The sequence below is a fragment of the Astatotilapia calliptera genome, chromosome 22 (assembly GCF_964374335.1).
Source record: "Astatotilapia calliptera chromosome 22, fAstCal68.1, whole genome shotgun sequence".
Lineage (NCBI taxonomy): Eukaryota > Metazoa > Chordata > Actinopteri > Cichliformes > Cichlidae > Astatotilapia > Astatotilapia calliptera.
In genome coordinates this window covers 4,220,714-4,231,300 of record NC_137442.1, presented here as the reverse complement: position 1 = coordinate 4,231,300, position 10,587 = coordinate 4,220,714, and the positions used below count along the sequence as shown (strand labels likewise).

The 10,587-nt window shown below is 38.0% G+C and overlaps 1 protein-coding gene across 2 annotated transcripts in view; it reads left to right on the top strand.

The window, feature by feature from the left end:
• Positions 1-1,433: 1,433 nt before the first annotated feature.
• LOC113015061 (uncharacterized) overlaps positions 1,434-10,587 on the top strand; it is a 20,610-nt gene continuing 11,456 nt past the window's right edge. The window contains exon 1 of one of the 2 annotated variants that reach the window (XM_026156973.2): positions 1,434-1,567. The gene's annotated coding sequence lies outside the window, so the exon portion shown is untranslated. The remainder of the gene's footprint in view (positions 1,568-10,587) is intronic. The other variant, XM_026156974.2, reaches the window with a different exon arrangement.

Sequence of the window (10,587 nt, the reverse complement as noted above, 5' to 3'; positions counted from 1 at the left end):
TGAATTCCATTCATCCACACTTTTTCCACAGCACTGACCTCCACCATCCCCACCACCTCCACCAACTCTTCTGGGTAGACACCAAGGCATTCGTAGCATGTCCCAGGTCTGCCCCAGAAACTCATCCTGAGCTGTTTGTGGATGTGAAGGAGCAGCAGCTCTATTCTGAGCCCCTGCTGAATATCCTCAACTCTCCACTCGCTTACAACGAGTAGTCTCCAGATTCACCAGTTCACGCGTTCACCAGTTCATTCCCAAAGATATTTCTCCAGCTCTTATGAATTTATATTAGTATATTTCTAACAAGGCAGCTGGACCTTAAAGCAACTGAACTTTCAACTTTATACATTTGATCATTACAGGTTATTCAGTGTTTCCTCACTATATGAAACTCATAACATTATAAAGCATAAATCATATTTATACATTTAAATCTGAAAGACTGCAAATTCCTCTGACTATGAAATAAAAGTACACACAGACTGTGCTGCTGTAGCTTCACTGTACAGCTTCACTCGGCTGTATTTTACACAGGCAACAAGCTGTGCAAGTACAAATCCCTTCACACGTAGAACATGTCCTCCTGACATGAATCACTCGAGATGTGGCAGTTCCAGCAAATTTTAACCTCTGTCCTCCAAACATAACGTGCTCCAGGTTATGTGTTCAACTTAGCTCATCATGGTGATCCAGCCAGGCACAAGGGTAAAAACAGAGCCACCTTCAAAACATTGCCTTTGGACTCAACATTCCTGGCTTATTAATATTTCTTCGTGGTACAGCCCTCAGACTGCCTGCGGCCATGATGACAACAACAGCTCCTACTGTATCCTTCTGCTTTGATCCTCCATTGTTTTGTATGCAGTGCAGCTACAGTTTTATAAGGATAGCTTGGAGCACTTGTGTTACCTTTAAGAGGGTAAATGGGCAATGACAGGCCGCCTGTATTAGAGGTGAGGTAACTGTGTCCTAGACACATGGATTTTTTTTGAAAACATCTACAAAACTGCTCAATAACGTGACTTAGTTTGTTGTTGTTGAGTACACTAATGACACCCTTAGGAGCCCTGAGAACCAGCCAGTCAAGGCGTGTAGGACTTTATCTGTCTGAATCGTTACTGATCTTCTGTAGCACTAAATATTGTACACGGTTGGGCGTGGTTGCGATTTGTGTGAGTGATCCAACTTGCCTCCATCTTATCTAAGACACCTGAAAGAGTCTGCAGTTTATTCAAAGTACAAGGAAGGCACGCTCACATTTCCTAAATCAGGTGATCACTTTAGTGTGCACGATTGCCTATTAGTCCAAAAATTAGTCCAAAGGTCTCATGATTACTTTTGTTGGTTTTTCTTGCATCGCTGAGGTTTTAAAAGTTATTACCTGAACATTTAGAGTTAAACATTTTGTTATTGAAGTACATAAAAAAAAGTAGTCAGGTGTGTGCGCAGAAGAGAGAGAGAGAGAGAGAGAGAGTGAGTTAAAATTATCCACCTAAAGCCAATCCTCCTCAAGCTGATCAGTGTGTTGAATGGACTAACCACCTTGGCGACTCCAGACTTGCAACAGGTAAGAAAAGCTTTGCTTCTTTTTAACCAAATGATGCACTGTTTTCTAAAATATCGACCTTTGGGAAGATTCCTAAACGATCTCTCTTGTGAGCAAGTAAATTGTTGATAAACAAAAGTAAAGTGAAATTCACGGCCCCATGGATGATGTAATGCTTCCACAGACTGAATGAAATGAGTAAATTAAGTTTAAATAGTTTGTGGTTCTGATTTGTTAATGTAATATGTGATTTATTTAGTGTGTACTGGTTTACACATTCGCCTAACATGCGAAAGAGCCCCGGTTTGATCCTGTGACGAGACACAAATCCCTTTGGGTAGTGACAGGAAGGGCATCCGGCATTTTAAAAAAACTCCCCGCTGTGGCCACCACTGATGAATAACAGAGCAACTGGAAGTAGCTTCTATAAAGTGTGATTCATTTAGTTACGCAATGCATATTTAAGGATTTTTTTTCATGAGGCCTCTGTCAACCAGTTACCATAAGCTGTACCTTAGCTGCTATATGTACCTACCTCAAATAAATATAAATAAATGGGATTTTACATATTAGTAAATCAGTAGATTTACTGGCCACAGTTCTGACTTTTTGTGCTACAAATGTAACTATCCAGCCAAATCCTCATCAAAAAATTCTACTTTTTACATTTTTACTTCTGTGAATCTCTAATAAACTGTAGGTGTGATACTTTATTATCTGCATCTTATTTAACCATAAGACACAAAGTAAACTGAGCTGAATCATCTGAGGTCAGATGAGTTAAGATATTTTGTGAAAACGTGTTCAAATGAATGCCTGGTACTGTAGGTGATTCAAGTCCCTTTGTTCTAGACCGTCTTCAACAGATGTCTTTCTCAAGAGCTTATTAACACGTTAGAAGTAATTGCTTTAAAACTGCTTGAAATTCAAATAAAGTAAACTGGAGGAATGAGGCTGAATGCTGTTCCACTCACAGGGTGAGAGGAAGCGGTACCACCGTGGACCAATCACCAGTGAAGTAATATTCAGCATAATTATGGCTACTTTTAAGAGTTTTCAGTCTTTTGTTTACTACTTATAGTATTTTTTTTCTGCATGCTAATATTCTGTTACTAGTTTAACACATAAGAGGTTTTATAATATTTGATTTGTCCTCATCTCTGCATACACCTTCAGCCGTCTGTGTTATATTCAGTGTATTTTTGATGAGCTTTGGCTCACGTGAAGCTAAGATTTCAACGTATTTGGCATTTTATTGAACTCAACTTCTTTCATGGGTGCAACATTTTAAAAGTGAAGATTCTTCTCAGATTTTCTGTAGTAGCTCTGTTGCTGGTACCTTCTTATATCCACGGTTGTATCTCAGGGATTTTTTACACTTATTTCGTTCATTGATTCTTGTTTCAGTGAACATTTGTGCAGTATAGCAATAGCATACCTGTGATAACGTTCCCTTCCTGTGTATCCCAACAAGTCTTTGGTCAAACCTGTTCAGTGGAGATCAATTGGGGCCACGTGCGGCACTGAGCCTTTGGCTTCACGCCTCTTCGTTAGCTACAGCGAGGGCAGAGGCAGCTTAAAGAGGTCAAACAAAATGTGAAGGTGATCCATCACAGTTCAGATCAGAAGTCCACATCTTTAGAAATGTGACACCTGTTCTCACCAAAGAGCACTGATAAGCAACCAAGCTATTGTGAAAACTGCAACTTTAACCCTTAAAATGATGAGAAGAAAATCAAACTTTGCAGAATCGATACTGGACATTACAATTATGGGAAATACTAATAGGCCTACCTGAAGTTCCTCTTTAGGAAATCAAGGCACCAAAGAAAACTGACACAGATAAAAAAAAAATTAAAAAAAGAAAAACATCATAAAGACAGCAAAGATTTGTCCTCAGAGACACAGGGAATGCTTTTAGTGCTGAAAAATAAAGAAAAAAGATAATTTACTACCCGTGAGAATTAAAATGCCCTCTAGTCAAAGACCCGCCTGTTACACTGCACTGTCTGGACCTTTGTTAAGAAACCTGAGCTTCCTGCATGGCGCCATCCATATGAACTGTTGTGCTAAGCCAGTGTATTGTCACATTGGTTGATTAATGTTGCCACTCTCAACACTTGAGCCTAAGAGCTTTCCACACTGCCACAACTATCCTGATTATGGTGACCACACTGAGGGTGGTCTCTGAAGTTGGACCATAGTAAAGTCAGGTAATGTGTTAACTTGTTAATTCTTGACACAAAGGGAATGGCTGAGTTCATATGATGAACATTTACATTATGCGCTGGTGGAAAGTAGAGTTATTATTACAACATGTTTTGGCTTTTTTCCCCACAATTTTAAACCATGTTTCCTTATAAAATGTGGACTTTATGTAAAGTTTTGAGACAAGTTGATCTTGACAGGCCGATAAGAGTGAGATGTGTAGTGATTTTGATGGCGTACTGGTCTTTCACACTGAAGGCAAAACTGTTGGTATACAAGATTTACAAGGCTTTCGTCGCCTATGAGCATGTGCTGTGGGTAGTGACTGAGGACAAAGTTCACAGAATCGAGTGTCGGAAATGATGCTCAGGTTTTAGTAAAAGGCTTCACTTTTGTGAAAATGACAGTTGGCTAATTTACTGACATCAAAATGCACTAAATTAAAAAGTACAAGGGTGCGACAAAGCCTCTCAGCAACCAGCGCACTTAGCGGCTTCACAGTAGAGGGCTGTTGACCCAACCAGCTCTAAACTCTAATTTCATGTTGCTGTGTGAATGTGAGGCATGATTAGGTTCAAAAGGGACACCTGTAACTCTTCTTTATCCTTTTTCCAGTTGTTAAAATGTTGCCTGCTTTGTACTGACAGGAAGGCAGAGAGCTTTAGTGTATGAGTCGACATATCGGCGCAGTGCTTGTTATCATGCTTGATCACATTCTGTTGTCTGTCAGCTGGTTCACTGTAACAATATGGCTGCTGTATATTTCCAGGGCTGAGGAGTCATTTCAGTTGTAATTTGGAACGATTTGCATGTCTGTGGAAACAAAACACAGTCAGCTAAGCAGGTATATTTTATAATGCTTAGTAATATGTCTCTGTAATTTGGTGCAGCGGTCATGTTAAACGTTACCCTATTTTACTAGACTTCAAGCATGCAGCTTTGTTTTTACTGAGCGATGTCAGGAATTTTTCGGCATTTTTTCATGTTGACAAAGGTAAAACGGGAGCTTTAACAACAAAATACAAATCTGAACAACAAAAAAGACACATAAGGACTTTTAAATATGGTGTCATTGTGAATAAGACGTTTAAATAAATTTTTGCCTGCAAGATGATGTTATATCCTATATATCCCCAATATAAAAACAACAGTGGCTCATAGGCTCTTCCACTGGTGATTATATTAATAGGGAGTAATAATATTGCTACTAAAATACTTTTTTATTTATTATTTATTAAAGCTACAGTATGAAAAGCTAATGTTTAGTTTGAATCTTGTATTAAAATAACAAACTCCATATGATACAGCAGGTACATAAGGTAATGTTTTCTTTAAATAACTGTAATTCTATTAGATTTCATAATGAAATCTAAAATGACAAACTAACTCATTTATTACTTCATTAAATGTTGAAACACTAGCTTAAAAAATATTGACTGAAATTCAGACCTTTTGAATTATTTTAATATGCAACTTAATTTAAAAACAAGCCAACCAGTTACGGTGTTAAAAATGCCACCTGAGCATTCAACAGTTTTTTCATCTCACAACTAAAAAAGAAAAGATTAATTTGCTTTTAGGACTTAGACTCGCTCATTAACGCACTCTGAGGCGTTTCTTTTGCATAACATACCTAACCAAACTTTTAATAATGAAGAGTATCCTCACATAAGAACAGATAAAATTATTAAAAACTTACTTTCACTCATAGTTTTATGCTAATACAAAGTACACACTGCACCAGCTGCTCAGGATGTGATTGCCAAATCTCTTTTGTGTGTAATCTTATATATGGAGGAGGCATTTGATAGATGCTGTCAGGCACAAACGTGGCATTGCTTTTAAACTGATTTGTTTTTCATTTATGCAGCAGATTCTGAAAAATGACTGTCTCGAGGCATACATTTTTAAACTCTCTATACTAATTTTTTTATACAACAGTACTTTGGGGAATAATCATCTTTTGGCTTTAAATATGTCAGATGTCATGAAGTTTATTTAGCAAAAAAGAGAACATTGTACTTGTGTAATTATGTCTTCCAACAAATTGATGCATTCTGATGTACTTAAATTGAATCCATTAAAAAATACACACAGTAGGAGCAGACACTGTCTCACTGTCTTAAATAGAGTGACTTGGATGGACTTTGCCGTTCCGCCTAATCATGTTTTACGAATGTGACTAGAGACCAACCACATACGCAGTATGCCTAATAAGTTCCTTTGTGACCCTTTAACATTTATATATGTACGTTTTCACCAACTCTATCTGCTTATCTTTATGCATCTCTTCGACAGCTGATCCTTCCTCCCTCAGTTCAACCTCACCCGCCTTCTCCTCACCTCGAGTCTCACTTCCTGCATTGAAGTCAGGGCTGTAACACATGAAAAGTTACATAAATATACTCATGTAGTCCTGATAGTCAGCAGATTAGACATGAGTCCATCCCATCTCTGGACAGCTGATGAGCCAGCTAAACAACAACAGCAGCTGGTTACGAGCTAACATGATGTCAGTTAAAGTTAGAGTATCCTGAAAATCACATTTTTTCACCAATAAACAGTTTGATTACATTCTCACACCACATGAAACACAAGCGTTCAAGTCCAACAATGCTACATCCACTTCAAAGAAAGTTTCACTAGTTCCAGCTAACAACAGTTAACAGCTAGCAACAGCAACAGTTCAGGATATCCTCGACAACTTTCCTTGAAATCACATGATCAGAAGTGATTCACCGATTCATCAACTCATATCTGACTCCCTTCACAGAGTTTTGCAGTCTCCTAAAAATGAACAAGACCAACAGGCTACGATCACTACAGCTGAATGGCAGCCAGAGTTTGTGAGTGACCTGTGTATAAAATTGTAAAATACTGCAAAATATGTTTAGGGTTTTTTTCCTGTAGTATTTTAATAATATGGCGTGTACACGAATGTTTTTATACATACACAGTAGTAAAATCGGGTTGGCTAGCCACAGGTACAAGCTAAATGTTTTTAATCTCTTAATTGTTTAAAATGGTTTCATCCTACAGTGGTCACCATAGCAATCTAACATCTGACAGTGAGATTGTTCACACTTAAACACTACTGCAGCACGTCTGACTTTTCCTAGTGAACATTTATATTTTGTCAAATGAATCCTCTTCGGAAGCACGGCCCTGGAGGTTATTAAATCAGTGAAGGCCAATCAGTATCAATGTGAGGCATTGTGTCACTTACTCTACAGTGAATCTAAACACACTGGTCCAAGTTTCAATTACTTCAAGTGAAATTGTCCTGCAGCCTTTTGGAGTCTGTGCTCTGACACATATCACAACATCTATGCATCATCAGTCATCAAAGTGCCTTTAAGCTGCAGACAGGCCACTCAGTTGAAAACTGAAAGTGTATAACTGACCCAAGCAAGGGCCTTCAAAGTGCACATCTTAATGAAAGCAAAATACAAATGTAGTATAAAAACGGGCTTTTTTGTGTCACCTGACACAAGCACAAAATGAACTTGAGCTCTGTCAACACACAAAGCTTTTCAAATCTATTATAAATGCTGGAAAAGCCACTGAAATACTCGATTGTATAAGCAATTTAAATAAGACAGCTGTTAGGAAAAGCTGCAAAATGTGTATTAATGCAAATTACATTAATACACAAGCTACTGGCTGCGTGTCAAGCACATGCGCTTCTCCTGCAGTGACACGTGTGGCAACAGCAACTTGTGGGTTGGAGGGAGATCATCTGGCAGAACCAGGACCCTGCAGTCAATCCCTCATTAAAGAGCATTACATCCAACCAATCCTATTTGACCGTCACCCTTGAAAGAAGAAGCAGGAGCTATGAGGACACGGATGTGATCCGTACGGGGGAAACATGAGCTGATCAGATGACGAGATCAGCTTGATGTAGTGAATCTGCAAAGGAGCGCTGTCACTTTGTGCTTTTAACTACTGAAGGAGTGAAAGTGACAAAAGATAATAATTTCTGACGTGAGGGTTAAGGAAACCTAATGTGAACAATTCCATTTGAAAAGGAAGGAAAAATAACGATGACATTTGGGAAATTTGATAGAAGTTAGAAAAAGGTTTCTGCTTTGTCTGCGATTATATTCTGAATTTTAAGAATATATTTTTTAAATATGAAAATAAAACATCCTTTCTATATTGTACTGGAGAACAGCTTTATAGCATTAAAACCTGCTTTATGGATTTTTAAATGAGTTTTATACACAGCATACAACATATTTTATAAGTCAGTGACACATTTTAATATGTCCTTTTTTTAATGTAGGATAACTGGATTAATTAAATATAAACTTTTGTTGTTTATTAATCCATCCAGCCATCTATCTTGATCATGGTGGGCAAAGACAGAGTATAATACTGATATGACACCAAATTATAGCTGAGTTCATTGTTTATCCTATTTACAAAAACATAATGAATCATAAAAAAACAACAATATCTTTTAAAAGTCTCCACTATAATCATCAGGAGCAGTTACAGCAACCTACTTTTTGTAAGCTTTGCTATATAATACTTTCAACCATTATGGTGTCTGTGCAGCCTCCATAAACGTAAGTCTCACTTTTGCTGGTTGCTAAATTTTAACAGCGTTCTGCAAACCTCAAGACACATCACGAACATGAAGGCACAACAAAGTGACACAGATGGTGTGTTGATTTGTGTCTTTGCATTCATGCTAGCATGGAAACCTATATAAAATTAGAAAGACAGCAACCAGTTATCAGTCTGTGCAAATGTGCAAATTTAAAGTTGTTGTACTACTTTCACATGACAAGAGCACAGTTAGATCTCACTCAGCCCAGGTTATGTGGAGCCAAATTAAAAGTTGGCTCAATGGAAACTTGATCATTTCCCCACAAGGCAAAGAAAAAATGTATGCAGGTCCAAGGTTCTCCTACCCTTTCCATCTTTGACAAAGGAAGGTTATAAACACAAGCAATCATTATAACGTTGTACATAAAGCAATGCTGTTTGGACTAGCATGTGATGCCACGTGTCTCAGTGAGGTATCATGTCATGTAAATCTCCACTAATGGTGTCCTTAAGTATCAGACAGCAGGGCACACTGTTTGATTATGGCTCTCACGTAGTGGCTGCGTGCACATCGTTAAATGCCTCTCAACAAAACATGTTTGTTTTTAAGAAATGGCTGATGAATCCTGCGGTGTTTCTAATAATGAAATATGAGACACCATTAAACTATTAATGATCTCAGATGTTATATCAAAGTATCAGCCAGAATTCTCTAAAATTTAAATTTCATCCAAATCATTACACTAAAGTGGTACGTTGTATGGTTCTGTTTATCCTTTTGATAGTAAGCACTGGTGTTGTGTTTATAGAAATAATGCCTCAATGCTAAATCGGTCATTTCTTCTGGTAAAAAAGAGAAACTTCTGTCAAATTTAGCAGAAGTAAGTGAGAATCAGAGAGTCACTGTATCCTGTAAAGAAAATCTCCTGACAATTCATACCTTATCACATTAACATATCAGGTTTTGTACAAATTAGACTAACAAGTTAGAGCTCATCAATTAGTGAGCTTTAGACTTAATGAAAGGTGGATGTTGTCACCTTTAGACAAAGCAAAGGCTTTCTGTTTTTGGTCTTCATGGAAAGCTATGTGGCTGTTGGCTGTAGTTTCATATTTACTGTACACACATGCTGTTCTTATTTACCCCTTCGCTAGAAAGACAACTGGTATATTTCCCAGAAATTCTAAGCTAATATGTAATTAAAAAAAAATGCCTAAAATCGCAAAAAAGTATTGTCATTGTCGTTTTTCTCAGAAGGACAGTGTCACAGAAAGGGCGGTGCCAGAAAATCGGATGTTTGTACTTAATGTAATGTGTGTTGTGGGTGTTTAAAGATAAGGAGCTTAGAAAGAACAAGCTCCTTATCTTTTCCTGTGTGTTCTGAAACTTGTTCTTCTTGGCTTTGCATCGCGCTCTCGGGCAAGACCAACGAGCATGCGGTTGATGCATGTTTCTTGCTCTGCTGTTCAGGTCTAACAGAACAAGTATAAACAAAAAAAATAAATTATTAATACATTATTATTAGTTGTCCATCATCAATAAGGAACACCTATTGTACAGTAGATGTGGTTGAATGCTTTTCTTCCGTGTAATAATAATGTGGACATCCCTCTTCTTTGAGTATGACTCTGTCTCTCCTCGCCGTGCTGCTTTTAAACAGTCAGTCAGCATGGCAGGCTGAAGGCGGACAAGTTCTGACACTGATTCATGAGACTCGTGTGAGTGACTGGGCTCAACAGGCATGCCCTTGTCTCAGCAGAAAACCAGCTTTCATTATTCGAATGATTGCCCTGTGGCTTTGACGGAAGATTAATTGACCATAATCTGATTATACTGTGGCCTGCTGCAGCCCTGAAGACCCCCAACCACCACCACCACCAATCAGCCCTCCCCTCTGTGGCGTCTGTCTGTGTGTGAGTCATTAAACTTAAACTGCAGTCTGCTGGTTAAAATAAAACATGCTGACCACATGGATGAGCATTTTAATATGTGGAGATCAACTGCTTATGATGCTGAACAGCTCTGGTACCTTCCTGCAGCTAGAACTATAACAAAAGCAGATTTTTAAGGTAATGTTGAAAAAGGTGTTTATCTAGTTTTCCTTCTCAATATGAGTGCATCAAAACCATGATTGAGTCATGAAACTCTTTATGGTTTTGTTTACATCAATATTCTCAAGTTCAAAGATGAGTGTGAACCGGAAACTCACTTAGTAATTAAGATGGTCACCAGTTATAACCCAATTCCTGTCCTTTAAACCTGTTCTCTCCTCTCT